The 25429-nt window shown below is 36.4% G+C and overlaps 1 non-coding gene across 1 annotated transcript; it reads right to left on the bottom strand.

Moving 5' to 3' along the window:
- Positions 1-24997: 24997 nt before the first annotated feature.
- On the bottom strand, positions 24998-25103 carry LOC128282382 (small nucleolar RNA R71). The gene has a single exon (XR_008272642.1). It is a non-coding gene; the product is annotated as a small nucleolar RNA R71 (small nucleolar RNA).
- Between the last annotated feature and the right edge of the window lie 326 nt (positions 25104-25429).

The raw sequence follows: 25429 nt of genomic DNA, 5'->3' as shown, positions 1-25429 counted from the left end.
AGGTTAATGGAATTTACAAACTTATTTATGTGCTTAAAGGCAAATGTAAAGACAAGATAGTAGTAAATATTAAATGTTCAATGATCTATTTGATCATACGTGGGTATATTTATATTGAAGATTATACGGTTAAAGTTAGATATTTATATACATATACGAATGAGCTTGGATTAAATTATTATAGTATAGGAAGCATACGATGAACCATTTTTAGTACAAATTTTATAAGTGCTTCATGAATGAATAAAAGGTATGATTAATTTGTTTATTTAGTTTTCACATTGTTTAGTGAAAGTAAGTGATTCCAATTGATATGTTTATATGAAACTTTGAAACAAAAGATGAATTACAATATGATTATATGTTAAATGTGTAAGTATTATGGTAAGGAGAAACGTTTAAGTGAAATGGTTATATGAAGTGATTAAAAATATATATTTATGTATATGCAAAACTACACTAAGTGTCCATGAAAGGTGTATTGAATAGAAAAGTGAAAATTAACTTATGATATAGTGAAAATTTATGCCTAGTTGTTTATTTTAATATATTCAGTAGTTAGGATACCTTTATATGAACTTACTAAGCATAATTGCTTACATTAGTTGTTTTCTTTTCCTGTAGGTCATCGGAAAGCTCGATTGGGTTGGAAGCTCGTCGGAAATCTATTACACCATCTAGTAGTCAATTTGGTAGTTTTGATATAATGGTTATGGTTATAATGGCATGTATAGGTGGACATATAATGATGTTTAGTTGAATGTTTGTTTGATGTTTTATAAGTTACTTGGTTTGGTATTTTTGGTGCCTTATTAGTATGTGTTAATGTGATTTCATTTTGATGCATGTTTGAATGATTAAAATAGGGTCAAGATATGGTATGTGTTGGAATAGTTTTGATGTAGTCAAAATAGGGTAAGTTTTGAAATGGTATTGATCTTGATAGGTATGTATGAAATGTGGAAATGTTTCCATTTTTAGGTAATATATGGTTGAATACATTTGAGGTGCCTTGTTGGCATATTGGTTTGATGGATTTATGATTGATTGTATTAGTTGTTTTATGTTTGAATTCGTATGTTTAGATGCTTTGGTTAAGGGCACAAATGGCTAGTAGGTACATGCTTGAAATGGGTGAAGGAAATGGCTGGATTTTGGCCAATTTCTTATCCAGACGGCCTAAGACACGGGTGTGTGTGATCCACGGCCAAGCGACACGGCTGTGTCTCCCCTATATATTTTAAAGGTTCCAATTCAGACAGTTACACGGCCTGGCACAAGGGCATGTGGCTTGGCCCTGTGAACCAAGTCAGAGAGTTACATGGGCTGGGACACGATCGTATGTCCCTATTTCAATTGTTATATGACCTGAGACACGGGAGTGTTTTCTTAGCCGTGTGAGTCACACTGCCTGGCCATATGACCGTGTGACCCCTGCAGTTTAAAATGTTTTCGATTTAGTCTCGATTTTTTTATAAAGTGTTTCTAGGGCCTCGAAGGGTTGAATAAGGGTATGTGATTGAGTTATGCTATATTCTGACAATGGATATGGGTTAGGCGTGTTACACAAATTCTATAAGTAAATTATTATTTTATCATTATTTTAATTTCTATGAAATGTTAGTAAGGTTGTATAAAAATTTCTTTAAGAAATTTTGACGTTTGCATGCTTAATTTCATAAAAAAGACTAAATATTAAAAGGTGCAAAAATGGATTTCTAGTAGCTAAAGGTGATAAATAGCTATGAAACTTAATTGTGAGTGATTTAAATGGTAATTAGACCATTTATAATGTTAGTGGACAAAGATGGATATAAAAGTAAGAGATTTTAAGTTTAATTAGTAAGGTTAAATTATAAATTAATAAATAAGTTAAGTAAAATAACATAAACAAAAGGTATCACCTTCTTTAGTGGATATCACCACCGAAACGTTTTGAGAAGAAAAAGCCGTAGTTAGGGTTCATCCATTTGGCTAAGCTCCCTCCTTGCATGTAAGTAAATTTTGATCCCATTTTTAATGATTCTATGTTTGTGAAGTCGTTGTAGCTTAACCTAGCTAGCTCGGCGATCAATTTGCAAAATGATAAACCGTAATTTATACATATTTTTATCCCATGCTTAGCATAATTTTGGATGAATTATCCTTAGAATTGGTGAATTTGATGCTCCTAATCCTTTAATTTCATGTTTTATACTTAGGAGAGCATAGGTGTAACACCCCGTACCCGTGACCGTTTCCGGAGTCGAACACGAGGTGTTAACGGACTTAATTCATTAATTAAACAGCTCATACAATTCATTTTAAAATTTCCAGACAAGCTGGCTAACTGCATCACAGTCGCTTTAAAAATCATATCTTGAGTTACGAAACTCGAAATCCAATTCCGTAAATTTTTCCTAAAACTAGACTCATATATATATCTACTAATTTTTTCTAGAATTTTGGTTGGGCCAATTAGTACAGTTTATTAGTTAAAGTCTCCCTGTTTCAGGGTTCAACTACTCTGACCTCTGTGTATTATGAATCAGATATCTCCCTGTACAGAGCTTCAATGACTATGCCGTTTGTCTCTAATAAAACTAGACTCAATAAGGAATCTGTACATATAAATCGTGACTTCTAATTATCTTTGTAAAATTTATGGTGAATTTCCAAAGTCAGAACAGGGATCCAGAAATCGCTCTGGCCCTGTTTCACAAAAATTTAAACATCTCATAAAATATAGCTCATATACCTGTTTTGCTTATTCCATATGAAAATAGACTCATCAAGCTTCGATTCCATAACTTATTAATTATTTAATTCCATTTCTACTATTTTTAGTGATTTTTCAAACTCACGTCACTGCTGCTGTCTGAATCTATTTTATGGTAAATTTTACCTATTTCATGGTTTCCATGGATTAGCTAGCAATTTGACATACATAATACCAAATATGATCATGATTAGCCATTCCAATGGCTAATCATTATAAGCATTTCTATTTCCATACCACTCAATAACCATATCATAAGACCATACATATAAAATGATTATAATGCTATACATGCCATACTCAAAATATACAAGCCATTATGCCAAGATGGTATACGGATAGTGTGAGCGTGCCTCCGAACGTTCCGATTTCGAGCTGGCTTGTCAACACTACAAGGAATGAAAAGGAGGAGTAAGCATAAATGCTTAGTAAGCTCACATGCAAATAGCAAGTAACATAACCATATAAGCAAACATAAAACATCATTTGCATAATCATCACCAAGACATTCATATCACCTTTTCATTTATCATCTTACCATATTGTTGTTATATCGAGTTTTCAACCCGAGAGTTAAGTACATACCTGTTCAAAGTATCCATTTCACAACACTTACCAATCGTCCCTTTCATCTTGAGTATTCCTCCATTTGAGTAGAACTTTACCCGTTGAACACATCGAATATAATTGGATACATGGAAAGTTTGCATATAAGTGCCACATATGTAGCCAAGCTACCATGTAACCCGCCCATAAGTGAACTCGGACTCAACTCAACGAGCTCGGCGTTCGCATCCATAAGTGAACTCGGACTCAACTCAACGAGTTCGGATGCCTAGTTACATCTCACGAACTCGGACTCAACTCAACGAGTTCGGACGCTCGCATCCATAAGTGAACTCGGACTCAACTCAACGAGTTCGGATGCCCAAATATCCCAGTGACATGTCACTTGTATCCTAATCCATTCCCGAGGTTCAACGGACCTTTTTCCCAATCATGTGTCTCAACCATCTTCTACGGAATGCCGATACTGATACTCGGTAGTATTTCACATTTTCCAAGTATATCACATAATTTGACATATTATCAAACAATTATCACAAGTATAATATTTCATAATAATTATCATATCATTTAAACTAACATTAAAACATTTAAAATAATAACTATGTTACCAACATTTACATATGAACTTACCTCGTATGCTAAAATGGTTATTTTACCATTTCGTCCACCACTTGGTATTTTCCCCATTTTAGCCCAATTTCAGTTTTCCTTGCTCTATCATTTAAAATATAGTCTAATTAGGACTCACATTATTCAAATTGACCCAAAATCATATTTTGGAAAAATTACAATTTTGCCCCTAAACTTTTGCATATTTACACTTTTGCCCCAAAGCTCGTAAATTAAAATTCAGCCTATTTTCTTATGTTTTATGACATGCTGATCACTTTTCCTTCTATGGCAACATCAAATTCTCACTCTAACATGTACTTATGACTATTAGGTATTTTTACTGATTAAGCCCTTTTGCTCGTTTTCACTTAAAACCGAGTAGCACAAGTTGTCTAACATAATTTAAAACCTCATATTCTATCATAAAACACCAAAATACACAAATTTCACCTATGGGTATTTTTCCAAATATAAACCCTAGGTTAAATTATTGCTAGCATAAGCTAAATCGAGCAACCGGACTCCAAAACGTAAAAATCATTAAAAAGCGAGGCTAGAACGAACTTACAATCGAGCTTGGAAGCTTGAAAACCCTAGCCATGGTTTCTCCTTGCTATATTCGGCCATGGGGTTGAAGATGAGCAAAATTGGCTTTTAATTTTGTATTTTAATTCATTTTACCCCTAAATGACCAAAATGCCCTTACTACTAAACTTTCCAAAATTCCATCCATGTCCAATTTTGTCCATAGACTTAGAAATTGGTAAAATTCTCTTTAAGGACCTCTAATTAATAATCTAATTCAATTTTATGCAAAATACTTCTAGAACACAAGTTTTGCAATTTATTCAATTTAGTCCCAAATTTCAAATTAAGCACTTTATGCATAAAATTTCTTCACGAAATTTTCACACAATCATGCAATCATATCATAGACCTTAAAATAATCATAAAATAATTATTTATATCTCGGATTTTGTGGTCACGAAACCACTATTCCGACTAGGCCCAAAATCGATATTACAACTCTCCCCCTTTAGGGATTTTCGTCCCCGAAAATCTTACGAGCAGTCTTCACTTTTAATCTCATATTCGGTGCCGAAGAACTTGCACTTAGACTGTACCTCCAATACATCTCTTCAATTTCTCATATGATCTAAAAGCTTACAGTCTCAACTCTCAACTGTTCTTTAACTTTCAACCCTTCTCAGTTTCCCATGATATCATGACATAAAACCTGGATCTCAACTTGATTTAATGGAGACCGGAATTCCAAGAAATCCGACAATCAAAGAGACCTGAAATTCCATGAATCTGATGAGTAGGAATTCATTCAATACAGATGTGATTTATAGATCTCGCCAAACATTTAACAATAGGATACATCACATTTTCCTCTTTCCGCCATAGAAATAATTCTGATATGGCCTCAAGAATAATCCTTCTCATTTCCATCCCAATATCAACATTGACAAGGATAATTTTGATAGATCCCAATGCTCGGCTTTAACCCCTTTAACAACTCCGATTTTATGTAACATCGGATGCTCTAAACTATCACATTACCTCACTGTCTTGAAACACATCACAATTCATACAACAATACATTACTGAAAGTCATAAAGTCTTTGCTCAATGTAGACTAGTCTAGTTCAGACGCTTCGGTTACCAATATTCTCATCTATCCGAACTCTGTCAACATGTAATAAACTTTTTAGCTTTCACAAGATGGAAACCTTATCATTCGTAGTGACTTAAACTAATATTCAACTCTTTCTAATAAATATAGACTTCTCGTTCAAACTATTTACTCTTTGATCTGTACAAAATGAAATTCTATTATCAAACTTGGGAAAAATAATCCTGACATAATTGTCACATGAAATCTTTCAAATAAATAATTTACCATACCGACTAAAACTCGCGCTTTTATCACCTATGCCTTTACTGATGTCAAATCCTTACACAGAAATTAGAAAAAATCCCAATACTAAAATCACCACATTACCAAGATCAAATTAGAAGTATAGTCATATTTGACATGATTATCACGAATGAAGAACGATTACTTGAACATGAGTCATAATTGACAAATTATGGAACAAAGATAACAAGAAAACCGAATAAAGAAATCCAAGATAGAGAAACCCGAATAAAGAAATCCGAATAAAGAGATCCGGGATAAAGAAACCCAAGATACGATACTATGCCGAGAATCGAAAACCAAATTCATAGAGAAAATACAGAATACCACGATAATTCTTCAAAGAAAGAAAGTCCAAAAGAAAACATTATTTAATCCCATGAAATCAAATATAACAAGATCAATATATCTTCCCATACATATATATCGATGAAGCATCAAGTAGAAGAAAGCAGAATCACAATATCATATGAATTCTCTCATCAATTCTTATCGATTTAAATGAAATAGAATACCCGATGAAATAGAGCAATATAAATTATAAACCAAATCAGACTACCAATGCTTTCATCCAACACCAAATTAGAAGACATTCCCATATAACAAGAATTTCTTGAAGATCAATAGCCATAGAAATATTTACGAGAACGGGTGAACACATAGAACATCTCAAAAGAGATCTAAATCATCCCGGTCATAATCGTCACACTCAGATAATTCACATTTGAAATATCATTTCCCCAACTAGTTCTGCCGTCACAAATTTCATATTAAATCATTCACTAAAGAATGTCGATTCGAATAAATTTTGATTTACCAAAGAGAATTCCTTCTCTAATCGGGACAATGGCATAATTCCAATAATCTTTATATCAATCGATACTTTCGCTCGACTTTACTTATCAGCTCATTTTCAATCTCGGATCATACTTATAATTATTCTATCATTTGAACTCTTTGGGTTTTCAACAGAAACTTATTCAATACAAATCTCATGAAATTCCATTATAAGTACCACTTTGGTAAGGGGAGGGTTGTAGGACCTCGACTCGACTTTCTTATACATACACATATGACACAACTTCCATCATCATAGTAACATCATCAAAATCATGTCATTCATTCATGTTGGCTTACACCAATTTTCCTATTGTCCCATTTAGACAATATACTTATGCATACATTCTATGTTTTCTAGATAGCTTTACTTATCCATTCAATTAATTAAATTAATTCATGCTCATGACATTATATAAGGCCAAACAAACATAAATATTTGCATCACAATCACAACTTTCATTTCGTGCATCATCATGTACATATCATTACAATCATACAATTCAGGTCCAACAATTTAACATAGATAAGTTCATTTCATTATAATCCTTTACCTCATAAAAATTATATACCATTAACATTCATCAACATTCGACATCCAATCAAGACAAGGACATTTTCATTCGTATCATAATATTATGACCTTTATTCATACCTCTACTACTTTCTATTTATTCCGTTCATCTTATCAAGTAAGCCACATACACTACATCATATGAGCATTAAGCAAATATGAATATTTATCACAACATGAACTTTCATCTCACATATTATCACATATGTATCATAAACCTTTATTCATACTTTTCTGAACCGAGACTTATCATAATCATAATTTTACTCAAATACCTTTACTTAACATTGAACATGGTTGGCGCAGCTCGGTTGGAGAGTACCTGCCTAAATAAGACGGTACTTATACGCGTCGGAAGACATCACACTATCACGCATCGATGGCATGTATAGCTAAACTTTTACACATGCTAGGTTAGTCCGAGAACCGACTAAACCTACTCGATACCACTAAATGTAACACCCGTGCAGAGACCATTTTGAGTCGAACACGAGGTGTTAACGGACTTAATTCATTAATTAAACAGCTCATACAATTCATTTTAAAATTTCCAGACAAGCTGGCTAACTGCATCACATTCGCTTTAAAAATCATATCTCGAGTTACGAAACTCGAAATCCAATTCCGTAAATTTTTCCTAAAACTAGACTCATATATATATCTACTAATTTTTTTCTAGAATTTTTGGTTGGGCCAATTAGTACAGTTTATTAGTTAAAATCTCCCCTGTTTCAGGGTTCAACTACTCTGACCTCTGTGTATTATGAATCAGATATCTTCCTGTATAGAGCTTCAATGACTATGCCGTTTGTCTCTAATAAAACTAGACTCAATAAGGAATCTGTACGAATAAATCGTGACTTCTAATTATCTTTGTAAAATTTATGGTGAATTTCCAAAGTCAGAACAGGGGATCCAGAAATCGCTCTGGCCCTGTTTCACAAAAATTTAAACATCTCATAAAATATAGCTCATATACCTGTTTTGCTTATTCCATATGAAAATAGACTCATCAAGCTTCGATTCCATAACTTATTCATTATTTAATTCCATTTCTACTATTTTTAGTGATTTTTCAAACTCACGTCACTGCTGCTGTCTGAATCTATTTTATGGTAAATTTTACCTATTTCATGGTTTCCATGGATTAGCTAGCAATTTGACATACATAATACCAAATATGATCATGATTAGCCATTCCAATGGCTAATCATTACCAAGCATTTCTATTTCCATACCACTCAATAACCATATCATAAGACCATACATATAAAATGATTATAATGCTATACATGCCATACTCAAAATATACAAGCCATTATGCCAAGATGGTATACGGATAGTGTGGCGTGCCTCCGACCGTTTCCGATTTCGAGCTGGCTTGTCAACACTACAAGGAATGAAAAGGAGGAGTAAGCATAAATGCTTAGTAAGCTCACATGCAAATAGCAAGTAACATAACCATATAAGGAAACATAAAACATCATTTGCATAATCATCACCAAGACATTCATATCACCTTTTCATTTATCATCTTACCATATTGTTGTTATATCGAGTTTTCAACCCGAGGGTTAAGTACATACCTGTTCAAAGTATCCATTTCACAACACTTACCAATCGTCCCTTTCATCTTGAGTATTCCTCCATTTGAGTAGAACTTTACCCGTTGAACACATCGAATATAATTCGGATACATGGAAAGTTTGCACATAAGTGCCACATATGTAGCCAAGCTACCATGTAACCCGCCCATAAGTGAACTCGGACTCAACTCAACGAGCTCGGGCGTTCGCATCCATAAGTGAACTCGGACTCAACTCAACGAGTTCGGATGCCTAGTTACATCTCACGAACTCGGACTCAACTCAACGAGTTCGGACGCTCGCATCCATAAGTGAACTCGGACTCAACTCAACGAGTTCGGATGCCCAAATATCCCAGTGACATGTCACTTGTATCCTAATCCATTCCCGAGGTTCAACGGACCTTTTCCCAATCATGTGTCTCAACCATCTTCTACGGAATGCCGATACGATACTCGGTAGTATTTCACATTTTCCAAGTATATCACATAATTTGACATATTATCAAACAATTATCACAAGTATAATATTTCATAATAATTATCATATCATTTAAACTAACATTAAAACATTTAAAATAATAACTATGTTACCAACATTTACATATGAACTTACCTCGTATGCTAAAATGGTTATTTTACCATTTCGTCCACCACTTGGTATTTTCCCCATTTTAGCCCGAATTTCAGTTTTCCTTGCTCTATCATTTAAAATATAGTCTAATTAGGACTCACATTATTCAAATTGACCCAAAATCATATTTTGGAAAAATTACAATTTTGCCCTAAACTTTTGCATATTTACACTTTTGCCCCAAAGCTCGTAAATTAAAATTCAGCCTATTTTCTTATGTTTTATGACATGCTGATCACTTTTCCTTCTATGGCAACATCAAATTCTCACTCTAACATGTACTTATGACTATTAGGTATTTTTACCGATTAAGCCCTTTTGCTCGTTTTCACTTAAAACCGAGTAGCACAAGTTGTCTAACATAATTTAAAACCTCATATTCTATCATAAAACACCAAAATACACAAATTTCACCTATGGGTATTTTTCCAAATATAAACCCTAGGTTAAATTATTGCTAGCATAAGCTAAATCGAGCAACCGGGACTCCAAAAACGTAAAAATCATTAAAAACGAGGCTAGAACGAACTTACAATCGAGCTTGGAAGCTTGAAAAACCCTAGCCATGGTTTCTCCTTGCTATATTCGGCCATGGGGTTGAAGATGAGCAAAATTGGCTTTTAATTTTGTATTTTAATTCATTTTACCCTAAATGACCAAAATGCCCTTACTACTAAACTTTCCAAAATTCCATCCATGTCCAATTTTTGTCCATAGACTTAGAAATTGGTAAAATTCTCTTTAAGGACCTCTAATTAATAATCTAATTCAATTTTATGCAAAATACTTCTAGAACACAAGTTTTGCAATTTATTCAATTTAGTCCCAAATTTCAAATTAAGCACTTTATGCATAAAATTTCTTCACGAAATTTTCACACAATCATGCAATCATATCATAGACCTTAAAATAATCATAAAATAATTATTTATATCTCAGATTTTGTGGTCACGAAACCACTATTCCGACTAGGCCCAAAATCAGGATATTACAATAGGAGAGTAAAAAGAGCGAAAAACGGGCCAAAAACGGAGAAAATGGGTCAACATGGAAAATCAAAACGGCCTGGACTTCCTCACACGGGTAGTTCACACGCCTGTGTCTATTCAACAGACTCAAACACGGTTTGAAGCAATCACACATGGGCGTGTCACACGTGCGTGTCCCTGTCGAGCCCAAGTCTAGTCCTATTCAGAAAAGGCCACTCTTGAGGGTTTAGAAGTATTCTAAAGCCTATATAAACACCCCAGGAGGTACCAAAAAGACACACACGGAGTAGGAGACAATGAATTACTCGAAGAAAGCCGACTAATCTATCTCAGAAGCCGGATTCACCTTAAGACTGAAGATCTCCCTTCAATTCCCTTTAAGAGTTCTTAGTTTTTCTTTATGTTTTGTTATCATTATTCTTTTGAGATGTTTTCTTTCATAAATATGAACTAAACCCCCTAAATACCTAAGGGGAATGAAACCTAAGACAGATCTTGTTATTATTATCTAAATTATATGATAAATATTTGACTTGTTCTTAATTATGAGTTCTTAATTCTTGCTTTAATATTCCAGGATATTGATTCAAGTATTGATGTGCTTATTCACAGGAGCAAAAGTCCCTGTCTAAGAGTAGATCTAACATAATTAAGCGGAGTTGATTGCACGCCTAGAGATAGGGAGATATAATTTTGTCAGATTAGTGTGAAACCTAATAAGAGAATCCATAGATCGAGTTAATGCAACACTAGGGGTTTTAATTAGAAAGAGATTTCAATTAATCAACCTAGGGTTAGATGTTGTTAGTCTCAAGAGAGATAATAATATAACTTAGGGATTTCTACGGATAAAGTCAAGTGAATAAATCGTCTGATTCAGAGTGAATAACAAGTGAAGTCTAGGTGGATTTTTCCCTTAGGTATTGTCCAAATCATTAAGTTTTTCCAAAAGTTATTTCCCCAATTTATTTTCTATACATTCTTAGTTTAGTAAGTAGTTTAGATAAAACAAACCCATTTATGTTTAGGCTAGATAATAAAAAGAAAAGTTAATACTAGTATTTTTAGTTCCTTTGGGTTCGACATTCGGTCTTGCCATAAGCTATACTACTGTTCGGTAAGGTGCGCTTGCCTTTATCATGATAATAGTTAGTTTTCAAGAACTGACATTCATAAATTATAAAACTTATCACGATTCACATCACATCACAAAACTATTAAAGGTTTAGCATTTTTCAATGAATGTTCTTGCATGATTCTTGATGTTTTATGAAAGATTATGATTCCTTGTTGATAAATAAACAAGTTTTGTAAAATAATTTTTGATGAAAATGTCATTTAGGGAATTATTTGTAAAAGTAGTAAAGTTCCATGGTAATTTTGTGAAATGTTGATTTATAGAGGTTGATATAGGTCCCTAATGAATTTAAGTAGCATGAAATGAGGATTAAAATGCTTTACAAACTTAATAAGCTTTATGTGCTTACGAAGTATTCTGTAACACCCCGAACCCGAGCCCGTTGCCGGTGTCGGACACGAGGGGTTAACAAGCCAAACCCACTTATAGCACCGACCAATTTGACATTTCCAGGCAAGCTGGAAAACTGCGTCACTGTCGCCTTAAAAGGCATATCTCGAGTTACAAAACTCGGAAACTGATTCCGTAAATTTTCCCTGAATTTATACTCATATATACATCCCTGGATTTATTTCTAGAATTTTTGGTCGGGCCAATTGGTACAGTTTATTAGTTAAAGTCACCCATGTCACAGGGGTCGACTACACTGACCTTCGCGCGTTACAACTGGAATATCTCCCTGTAAAAGGCTTCAATGCTGATGCCGTTTGTTTCTAATGAAACTAGACTCAAAAAGGAATCTGTACATATAAGGCATGACTTCTAATTCCTTCTGGATAATTTGTGGTAAATTTTCAAAGTCAAGACAGGAGATCCAGAAACCGTTCTGGCCCTGTCTCACGAGAACTTTAATATCTCTTAGTAAACTGATCATATGATCGTTTCGTTACTTTCATATGAAAATAGATCCATCAAGGTTCGTTTACATAATTTATTCACTATTTAATACCATTCCTACTATTTTTAGTGATTTTTCACATTCACGTCACTGCAGCTGGCAGCATCCGTTTTTAAGGTAGGCTTTACCTAAATTGTAGTCTCTATGGACCAACTATAGTCTTGTCATACATAGGTCCACTTATGATCATATTTAGCCATTCCAATGGCTGATCATGTGACTAACACTCCCATTCCAATCCATAATCACATCATGAAACCATATATAAATACAAACCACAAATTCGAATGGTCTAATGCCATACTCCACCTTTACGAGCCATTTTCGCATGGCCGTACACATATACATCACAAAGATACTTGAAAACAACCAAGGGTAGTCCTATACATGTCATATCCAAAATTCAACTAAAGGAGTACCAAAAGGGCTTTGATAGTGTGGTTGACTTCGACTTCGATGATCCCATATCCGATCGCTAACGAGCAAAATCTATAAAACAGAGAGCCAAAGCAACGGGTAAGCATTTTTATGCTTAGTAAGTCTCAAGTAATGAAATCGGCTTTGACTAAAGCATTACATTCACATAGCCAAATGAATCACTTTGTTAATACACATTCACATAATCGTACCTACTTCACACTTCATCAATATATACATTCACAAGATATCAACCCATTTCAAGAGCTGAAAATTCGTTAGTCGATTGAACGAATATTATTTCAAACGTATCGACTTTTCCATTGCACATGTAAACATACCTTATCCTTTGGGCTTTTCGAGCGTACTAATTGGATTTATTACAGCAACCAACGCTCACCTTCAACCCAAGCTTCTTCGGAATACAACCGGATATAACCACACGCACGAATGCCCTCGGGTCTTAGCCCGGATATAACGACTTGCACAAATGCCTTGGTATTAGCCGGATATAACAACTTGCACAAATGCCTTGGTATTAGCCCGGATATAGTCACTAGCACAATTGCCTTGGTCTTAACCGGATATAATTACTAGCATAAATGTCTTGGGACTTAGCCGGGTATCATTCAATTGCTCATGCACACATAAATCAATAATCATTACACATCCATATTTCATTTTCGTTACTAAGGCTCGAACACAAACATATCACTAGCATAATTGCCTTGGGACTTAGCCCGGTACCATTCAAATACTCATACACACATATATCAATAATCATTACACATCCATATTTCATTTTCGTTACTAAGGCTCAAACACAAACATATCACTAGCATAATTGCCTTGGGACTTAGCCCGGTACCATTCAAATACTCATACACACATATATCAATAATCATTACACATCCATATTTCATTTCACATAATTCAAGTAGGGTCATTACTCAAGACTTACCTCGGATGTTGTCGAACGGCTTCAACGGCTATTCGATCACTTTTCCTTTCCTTTATCCAATTGTGGCCCTCTAAGCTCTTGAGCTAATTCAAACAATTTCAACTTATTAAAGTCTCACTTGCTAGCCTTGGCGAATACACATATCATTGACCCAACATCACATAACTAAGCACTTTAGTCAATTTTCTTTAATTTACGCATTACATTCGGCCTTAGCTCACATCAAGGTAGCCGATTACCTAATTCAAGAATAGGCATCATTATGCTTGCCTCTAACCAAATGCATGCACAACAATTCCCCTATTGTGGCGAATATGCATGTCCATGTTGGAGCCAATTTTATACTTCAAAACCGAAACATCATCACATATAAACATATATCAAAACACAAATTTTTACCTATCATGCAACAAGCAAAAATCGCACTTATGAGCATACCATGGCCAAATACATCACACACCATCCCCTTTCAATTTTCGGTCATGGTTAAACATGGAACTCCATGTCTTACTCAAGAATGCTAAGAGAAAATTCAAGAGTAGTCAATCCATCATTACATGCATCATCAACAAGCTTCATATTTAGCATGCAATGGCTTTAACACAATATCAACCTTGGCCAAATACCATTTCCATGGCATAACAAGGATTTGAACCATGGCTAACATGAACATCAAGTTAGCAACTAAAACATGCATGAATCTCATGACACAACCTCATACATACCTTAATCTTGATGCAAGTATAGCCAAATCTCCTTCTAGATCTCTTCTAAACCAAAAATGGAGCAAAAATCCTCCTTTTTCCCTTAGTATTTTCAGCCAAAGAATTGAGAATGGATGAGCAAATTTTTCTCCTTTCTTTTCCTCTACTCACGGCAACAAGGGGCATCCATCCATTTTTTTTGTCAACCTTTTCTTTAATGCTAACACATTATTTAATTGCTCCCAACATGCCTCACTAACCCAACATGTTGGAAACATGTTTTCCTTTGCCCATCACACCCATCTTGGCCGGCCACTATAGAATAATTTGGGCAATTTTGACATGAAAGTCCACCTTTGTGTCAACATGCACAAATAAGCCATTACAAATTAGCCTATCATTTTTTTACCATGTTTCACCTTGATCCCTATTTAATAATTTCTCATACATTTGGTAAAATTAGAGAATGAAACTTCCACATATTCATGTACACACATAGTAAGCATAAAATATAACAATTAATTATTTTTATGCCTCGGTTTTGTGGTTCCGAAACCACATTCCGACTAGGGTCGTTTTGGGGCTGTCACAACTCTCCCCCACTTAAGAAATTTTCGTCCCCGAAAATCTTACCGGTAAATAGGGTTGGGTATCGCTCTTTCATAGAGTTCTCGGTTTCCCAAGTAGCTTTTTCTATCCCGTGTTTGAGCCATAACACTTTCACTAGCGGAACCCGCTTGTTTCGCAACTCTTTCACTTCACGTGCTAGGATACGAATCGGTTCTTCCTCATAACTCATATTGGCTTGAATTTCAACCTCTGATGGACTAATCACGTGTAACGGATCAGATCTATATCGTCGAAGCATCGAAACATGAAAGACGTCGTGAATCTTTTCGAGTTCAGGGGGCAAAATCAATCGATACGCAACTGGGCCAACTCGTTTGGAGATTTCGTACTGCCCAATGAACCTCGGACTCAATTTGCCTTTACGGCCAAATCTGAGTATCTTTTTCCAAGGCGAAACCTTAAGAAACACTTTATCTCCCACCTGATACTCGATGTCTTTTCGTTTCAGATCCGCATACGACTTCTGATGATCAGAGGCTATCTTCAGACTTTCACTTTCTGTTCAGCATCTTTAATCAAATCCACCCCGAAAATTTTGCTTTCACCGAGCTTAGTCCAAAACAATGGTGTACGGCATTTACGCCCGTACAAGGCCTCGTAAGGTGCCATCTTAATACTTGATTGAAAACTATTGCGTAGCGAATTCAATCAAAGGCAAATACCGTTCCCATGAACCACGAACTCGAGGATGCAACATCTCAACATATCCTCAAGTATTTGAATTATCCGCTCGGATTGACCATCGGTTTGGGGTGAAAGGCGGTGCTGAAATGCAACTTGGTACCCAAAGCTTCTTGCAACTTCTTCCAAAATCGCGAGGTAAATCTCGGATCTCTATCCGACACGATGGAAATAGGTACCCGAGTAATCTCACAATCGAGAAGCGTACAATTCGGCTTGTTTGTCCATTGAAAAATCCGTGCGTCGGGGGACAAAGTGAGCCGACTTAGTCAATCTATCTACCACGACCCAAATCGTATCCTTCTTACTCGACAACGGCAATCCGGATACAAAGTCCATTGTGACTCGATCCCATTTCCACTCGGGTATCGTGATCGGTGAAGTAATCTGAAGGCACTTGATGTTCCGCTTTCACTTGTTGACATATTAAACATCTCAAACAAAGTTGGAGATGTCTCGTTTCATACCATGCCACCAAAACCGATGTTTCAAGTCGTTGTACATCTTCGTACTCCCCGGGTGGATTGCCATTCGGCTACAATGGGATTCGTTCGAATTATCGAAATAAGTTCCGAATTCTTTGGAACACACAGAAGACTTCTGAACCTCAAACAATCGTCATCATCGATTTGGAACTCCGATTCCTTGTTCGGAACACACTCAGCTCGTTTTGCAACCAACTCATCGTCATCTTTCTGAGCTTCACGAATTTGATGAGTCAATAATGGTTTGGCCTTTATTTCGGCTATTAACACATTGTCGGGTAGAATAGACAAGTGTACATTCATAGCCCGTAAAGCAAACAGTGATCTTCGGCTTAAGGCGTCCGCAACCACATTAGCCTTTCCCGGATGATAATCAATGACAAGCTCCTAATCTTTTAACAACTCGAGCCAACGCCTTTGTCGCAGATTTAAGTCTCTTTGAGTCATCAAATATTTGAGACTTTTGTGATCCGAATACACATGGCACTTCTCACCAAATAAGTAATGTCGCCATATCTTTAAGGCGATTACGATGGCAGCCAATTCGAGATCATGGGTTGAATAATTTTTCTCATGTGGCTTTAATTGTCTCGACGCGTAAGCCACAACTCGCCCTCTTGCATCAATCGCAACCCAACCCAAGTAGGGATGCGTCACTATAAATGACAAACTCTTTGCACGATTCGTGTTGCACTAGAATTGGAGCTTGATCAAATAAGTTTTCATTGATCGAAGCTTTTCGACATTTCTCCGTCCATTCGAACTTAGCATCCTTTTGGAGTAGCTTCGTCATTGGTGTGGCTATCGTCGAGGAACCTTTTACATATCGTCGGTAATAACCGGCAAGTCCCAAAAAGCCCCAAACCTCAGTAATATTTCTCGGAGGCTTCCTTCAGTTGATCGAACAATTCATCGATACGCGGTAACGGATATTTGTTATTTATTGTCACTATTATTAAGCTGACGATAGTCGATGCACAGCCTCATGGTTCCGTCCTTCTTTTTCACAAACAACACTGATGCACCCCAAGGTGAAAAACTCGGATGAGCAAAACCTCTATCCACCAATTCTTGCAACTGAGCTTTCAACTCCTTTAATTCCGTTGGTGCCATACGATGCGGAGCTATCGAAGTTGGAGTGGTACCAGGTACCAATTCGATGCCAACTCTATTTCCGTCACAGTGGTAAACCCGCAATTCTTGAGGAAAACATCCGGTATTCACAAACCAGCGCACAGATTCGGGTTTCTTTTCGACTCCTTGTCATCGAGCACATACGCAAGGTATGCTTCGCACCCTTTCTTACATATTTACGGGCCAACATTGCGATATTACGGTGGCAACCCCTTTAAGTCCGTAGACTCAACCCGAATTATCTCGTTATTCGCACCTCGATCAATAGTCTTGCTTTTTGCAATTTACAACCGCATCGTGCATGGTCAACCAATCCAAACCAAGAATAACGTCGAATTAAATCGAACGGCAAAAGCATCAAGTCCGCGGAAAACAAGAACCTTGGAATACAAGGAGACTTTTCTTACACACTTTGTTGACAAGCACGTAATGACCCAAGGGTTTGACACCGAATTACGAACTCGATGAGACTCAATAGGCAAAGTCTTCTGGATGTTAAGGTTTCGCATATATAAGAGTGAGTAGAACCGGGGTCAATCAAAGCAATCACATTAGTATCAAAGAGAGTGAAAGTACCGTAATAACATCGGTGAGGTAGCATCCTCACGTGCGCGTATGGCATAAGTCCTAGCAGAGCACGAGCCTCGAGATCTGATGGTGGCATCTCTAGATCCTCTCGACCGCCACTAGCATTGCCGTGTTTCTAAACGGCCTACCTCGAATTGTGGTAGCGCCGGGTTCCCACTTTGATTTACGTTTTGTTCGAGATAAGCTCGGGCAATCTTTAATGAAATGATCGATGATCCGCACTTGTAACAGAGCGGTCACGGAATCTTCAACTTCCGAATGCCATTTGCCACAATATTGGCACTCCATTCGTCTCGACGATCGTTGCCAACACCGGCAATCAAGTGACTCAGCGTGCCCATAGGGGTGGTCGATCGCGGTCTCGTCTAGAAAAGCCCGGTGTCTCTAGACCGCCTAAGCCATCTCTAAATTTCTTTGATGATGTGGGAAAGGCTTCCCAAGACCTCTTCTGAAACTCCTTGCTCCCACTTCACTTTTCTTTTCTCCATCTCGAGCTCCTCGGCTTTGCCGCCGCTCGACAAGAGCCACAAACTCTCGGATTTCCAAAATGCCAACATACGACTTTATATCATCATTCATCCATCTTGAGCGTTTACACATCACGACTTCGAAGAAATGCATTCGCACGCAGCATCTGGCTAAGCCTCACAAATTTTGTTCGTAGTCGATGTGACATGGAACCTTGTTTAAGTTCAAGAAATTCCTTCCATTTTGATCCATAAATCTCGATGATATACTTTTTTGAACTCGGTTAGAAAGAACTCCCAAGTTACTTGCTCTCTAGGCACAACAGAAGTCGAGTACTCCACCAAGAGGCGGAATCGCGTAGCAAGGAGATAGTACACTTTAAGCATTCATCGGTGTACAAGATAGCTCATCGAGCACCGGATAGTGTTGTCCAACCAAAATTCAGCTTGCTCGGCATCGTCGCCATCCGTAACTTTAAATTCAGTAGCCCCATGATTTCAAATTCTGTCATTGGGGCTTACTTGGCCTTACTTGGTCGGTTCTGGGAGGTATTATAGGTCTTGAGGGTTGCATTAGTCGGGAATGGAGGTTGTGGAACAGTAGTGTTAGTTCGAATGTATTGGTTGAACCAATCATTCATCAAGCTATAAAAGGCTTGCTTAGCCTCATCATTCGGATTGCTAGCAATAGGTTGAGAGTCTGCGGTCTGTCCCTTGTCGGGAGCAGCGCCACACTCTCCACATCATCACTATTGCTCGGTTGGGATCGGAATCCATTACAAATAATTAAACACAAATTCAAAATATCGAAATCACCACACTATCAATTTATCACTATATGGCATGTATAGCTAGACCCAAACGTATCACGGTAGTCCTAGAATCGACTAAACCGTGCTCGATACCAATAAAATTGTAACACCCGAACCCGAGCCCGTTCTGGATTTGTCGGACACGAGGTTAACAAGCCAAACCCACTTATAGCACCGACCAATTTGACATTTCCAGGCAAGCTGGAAAACTGCATCACTGTCGCCTTAAAAGGCATATCTCGAGTTACAAAACTCGGAAACTGATTCCGTAAATTTTCCCTGAATTTAGACTCATATATACATCCCTGTATTTATTTCTAGAATTTTTGGTCGGGCCAATTGGTACAGTTTATTAGTTAAAGTCACCCATGTCACAGGGGTCGACTACACTGACCTTCGCGTGTTACAACTGGAATATCTCCCTGTAAAAGGCTTCAATGCTGATGATGTTTGTTTCTAATGAAACTAAACTCAAAAAGGAATCTGTACATATAAGGCATGACTTCTAATTCCTTCTGGATAATTTGTGGTAAATTTTCAAAGTCAAGACAGGAGATCCAGAAACCGTTCTGGCCCTGTCTCACGAGAACTTTAATATCTCTTAGTAAACTGATCATATGATCGTTTCGTTACTTTCATATGAAAATAGATCCATCAAGGTTCGTTTAAATAATTTATTCACTATTTAATACCATTCCTACTATTTTTAGTGATTTTCACATTCACGTCACTGCAGCTGGCAGCATCTGTTTTAAGGTAGGCCTTACCTAAATTGTAGTCTCTATGGACCAACTATAGTCTTGTCATACATAGGTCCACTTATGATCATATTTAGCCATTCCAATGGCTGATCATGTGACTAACACTCCCATTCCAATCCATAATCACATCATGAAACCATATATAAATACAAACCACAAATTCGAATGGTCTAATGCCATACTCCACCTTCTGAGCCATTTTGCATGGCCGTACACATATACATCACAAAGATACTTGAAAACAACCAAGGGTAGTCCTATACATGCCATATCCAAAATTCAACTAAAGGAGTACCAAAAGGGCTTTGATAGTGTGGTTGACTTGACTTGATGATCCCGAATCCGATCGCTAACGAGCAAAATCTATAAAACAGAGAGCCAAAGCAACGGGTAAGCATTTTTATGCTTAGTAAGTCTCAAGTAATGAAATCGGCTTTGACTAAAGCATTACATTCACATAGCCAAATGAATCACTTTATTAATACACATTCACATAATCGTACCTACTTCACACTTCATCAATATATACATTCACAAGATATCAACCCATTTCAAGAGCTGAAAATTCGTTAGTCGATTGAACGAATATTATTTCAAACGTATCGACTTTTCCATTGCACATGTAAACATACCTTATCCTTTGGGCTTTTCGAGCGTACTAATTGGATTTATTACAGCAACCAATGCTCACCTTCAACCCAAGCTTCTTGTGATTGACTACCATCCAGGAAAGGCTAATGTCGTTGCTGATGCTTTGAGCCAAAAATCCCTATTTATTTTACGTGCAATGAAAGTTATCTCTATCTATGATGGCTCAATTGTAGTTGAGTTGAAAATGAGACCATTGTTTTTACAACAGATTAGTGAAGCTCAGAAATTTGACAATGAAATGTTAGCAAAATGAGTTTAATGTGATTCTAATCTTGATTCAGAATTTTAAGTTGATTCTGATGATTGTTTAAGATTCAAAGGCCGAATATGTGTTTCGGGGAATTCAGAGTTGATTCAAATGATTTTGAATGAAGCACATAGTAGTCGTTTGTCTGTTCATCCGGGAAGTACGAAGATGTATAACGATCTGAAACAACTTTACCGGTGGTTTGGTATGAAACGTGATATCTCTGAATTCATTTCGAAAAGTTTAATTTGTCAGCAAGTCAAAGTTGAGCATCAGGTACCGTCTTGGTTACTTCAGCTGATTATGATTCCTGAGTAGAAATGGGAAAGAATCACGATGGAATTTGTATCAGGTTTGCCCCTGTCTCTGAGAAGAAAAATGCGATATGGGTGGTTGTTGATAGATTGACAAAATCAACTTATTTCATTCCTGTGCCTACGAATTATTCACTTGATAAACTTACTGAGTTGTACATTTCTCAGATTGTAAGATTGCATGGAGCACCTATTTCTATTGTTTCAGATAGAGATCTGAGATTTACATTGCGTTTCTGGAAAAAATTACAAGATGCACTGGGTACAAAGCTACATTTTAGTACTACTTTCCATCCAAAAACATATGGTTAATCCGAGAGGATTATTCAGATACTCGAAGATATGATGAGATGTTACATTCTTGAGTTTTAAGGTACATGGGAAAAGTATTTGTCGTTAATTGAATTTACGTATAATAATAGTTTTCAATTGAGTATTAAAATGGCACCTTACAAAGCATTGTACGATCGCAAATGCCGAACACCTTTGTATTTGACTGAGATCAGCGAGAATATGATTCACGGGGTTGATTTGATTAAAAAGACTGAACAGAAAGTGAAAACGATTCATGATAGTCTAAAAGCAGCGTCTGATCATCAGAAATCATATGTGGACTTGAACCGGGAAGATATTGAGTTACAGATCGGGGATAAATAGTTTTTAAAAGTCTCTTTGTGGAAGAATATACCTAGATTTGGTAGAAAAGGCAAATTGAGTCCACGATTCATTTGGCCATATGATATTATCGAGCATATTGGGCTGATTGCTTATAAATTGTTGTTGCCACCAGAGTTAGAAAGGATTCATAACATATTCCATGTATCGATGCTACGAAGATACAGATCCGATCCATCACATATCATTTCCCCGATTGAGGTTGAAATTTAGTCTGATATGTCTTATGATGAAGAACCGATACAGATTTTAGCTCGTGAGATCAAAGAGCTGAGAAATAAAAGAATTGCATTAGTGAAAGTATTATGGCATCGACACAGGGTTGAAGAGGCTACGTGGGAACCCGAGGATAGTATGAGAAAGCAATATCCAAACCTATTCGCTGGAAAGATTTTCGAGAACAAAAATCCCTAAGGGAGAGAGTTGTAACAGCCCGATTTTAGCTTAAATTCGAACAGTGGTTTCGGAACACAAATTCGAGGTCGTAAAATTTTTGTTAAATATTATTTTTGGCATTTACAGTATGTGAATATATATGTGTAAAATTTTCATTAGCTAATTTTATCGTTTAATATCTCAATTTGAGAAAAATGACTAAATCGCGTAAAATGCAAAAGTAGCATGCTATAAGTTAAAAGTGTTTATTTTCTATGGTTTGTTATTTATGAGGCCCTTATGATGTTATTAACCCATTGATAATGTTAATTGACATTAATGGGCTTTATATAATGAATTTTGGTGGTATTAATTAAGGTTAAATTTGTAATTTGGCAATTAAGGTTAATTAAATAAAACAAAGTTAAAATTTGACATTTTATCATCTTTTTCAATCGAATAAGAAGTGAAGAAGAAGCCATTTTAGGGCTTTGATATTCGGCTAGCATAATCATTGATTAAGGTATGTTCTTTGATAAACCATCAATTATACATATTTTTACCCCATGTTTAATGCATTTTATGGACGATTTCTCATTAGAATTGGTGAATTCGATGCTCCTAATGCTTTAATTTCATGTTTTATACTTAGGAGAGCATAGGAGAGTGAAAGGAATGAGAAACGGAGAAAATGGCCCAAGGTATTAAATCAACACTGCCTGGACCTCCTCACACGGGCAGACCACATGGCCGTGTCAATTTGGCAGGCTCGAGCATGGCCTGAAGTAATCGAACACAGGCGTGTGCCACGGGCGTGTCCCTGTTGAGCCCAAGTTGAGTCCAATTTGAAAAAGACTATTTTTGAGGGCTTCTAGGCATTCCAAAGCCTATAAATACACCCTAGAGAAGGAAGAAAAGGGGAGGCGGAGAAGGGGGAGTAAGGAATCACTCCAAGGAAGCCGATTGACCCATCTCAGAGGCCGAATTCATTATCAAGACTGAAGATCTCTCCTCAATTTCCCTTCAGGAGTTTTGGGTTTTCTTTATGTTTTGTATTCTTTATTCTTCTGAGATGTTTTCTTATTTAGATATGAACTAAAACTCCTAAATACCTAAGGGGAATAAAACCTAAGACGAATCTTGTTATTATTTTCTGAATCATATGATAAATATTTAACTAGTTCTTAATTATGTGTTCTTAATTATTGTTTTGATATCCCAGGAATCTAATTCAAGGCATGCTCTTATTCAGAGGAGGAATAGACCCTGTCTAAGAGTACATTTTTCATAATTAAGTGGAGTTGTTTGCGCGCCTAGACAGAGGGTGACAAGATTTTACCGGATTAGGGTGAAACCTAATAACGAGATCCATAGATCAAGTTAATGCAACCCTAGAGTGTTAATTAGAGAAAAGTCTCGGTTATTCAATCTAGGGATTAGACGTTATTAGTCTTGAATAGGGATAATAACATAACTTAGGGATCTCTACGGAACAAGTTGAATGAATAAATCATCTGATTCGGAGCCAGAATAACAAGTAAAGTCTAGATGGATTTTTTTCCTTATGTATTGTCTTAATTTGATCGATTTTTCCCGAAACCAATTCCCCAATTCTTTTCTCTGTGTGTTCTTAGTTTAGATAATTAGTTAATTAAAACAAAACCTCTTTATTCTTAGGCTAGATAATAAAAAGACGATTACTAGTACTTTTAGTTCCTTTGGGTTCGACAATTCGGTCTTGCTAAAACTATACTACTGTTCGATAGGTACACTTGCCTACATCGCAATAATAGTTAGTTTAAGAATGAGTAATTATAAATATTTAAAACCTATCACGAAATAACACGATCAAGTTTTTGGCACCGCTGTCGGGGAACTGAAATATTAGGAACGCTCAATTTTTATTACTTTAGCCATTTATTTTTCTTGCAATTTAATTTAATTTTATTATTATTATTTATTGACTTATTTTTTTCTTTCTCTTGGTAGGTTTTTATAGTTTATGACTAGAAGAAACCCGTCAGGACCATTACTTTTTGATGAAGAAATCGATCGTACAGTTCGTAGAAACCAAAGAGAAATAAGGCGAAGCTTAAGATACATGGAGAACGAGCAAGAAAATGATACTCAACCCCCAACCGAAAAGATGGTTGAAAACCAAGGCAATCAGCTACCTCCAGTAATTTCGGTTAATCAAAATCCTGCTCCATACACTATGTATGATTATGCTAAACCTTCTTTAACAGGAACTGAATCAAGCATAGTTAGACCTATTGTAGCTGCAAATACTTGTGAATTAAAACCTAACACTATTCAAATGATACAACAATTTGTTCAGTTTGATGGTTTGCAGGATGAGGATTCCAACGCTCATTTAGCCAACTTCTTAGAACTATGCGATACATTTAAAATTAATAGCGTTTCTGATGATGCCATACCTCTTCGGTTGTTTCCCTTTTCATTGAGGAACAAAGCTAAACAGTGGTTGAACTCATTACCACGAGGGTTAATTACTACTTGGGAACAAATGACCAAAAAATTTTTACTAAAATATTTTTCGCCTGCTAAAACGGCTAAATTACATAATGATATCTCTTCTTTTGTGCAGATGGATTTAGAAACACTCTACGATGCATGGGAGAGATACAAGGACCTTCTGAGAAGGTGCCCTCACTATGGGTTACCACTTTGGCTCCAAGTACAAACATTTCACAATGGTCTGAATCCTTTGACTCGGCAAATGGTTGACACAGCAGTGGGCGGAACCATCAACAATAAAACACCGAAAGATGCCTATGAGTTTATAGAGGAGATGTCGCTGAATAACTATCAGTGGCAAGTCATGAAGACAAAGCCAACGAAAATAGCCGGTGTTTATAACGTCGATTTGATCACCATGCTGTCAAATCAGGTAGAACTCTTGAATAAAAAGATTGATGGTTTTCTTAGTTCTTCACAGGTTCACCCAGTAATACAGTGCAAAGCAAGTAGCGGTGGAACAAACCATT

This window comes from Gossypium arboreum, chromosome 1 (assembly GCF_025698485.1).
Source record: "Gossypium arboreum isolate Shixiya-1 chromosome 1, ASM2569848v2, whole genome shotgun sequence".
Taxonomy (NCBI): domain Eukaryota; kingdom Viridiplantae; phylum Streptophyta; class Magnoliopsida; order Malvales; family Malvaceae; genus Gossypium; species Gossypium arboreum.
The sequence above is the reverse complement of the archived record's forward strand: the minus strand, read 5'-3'. Positions and strand labels throughout refer to the sequence as shown.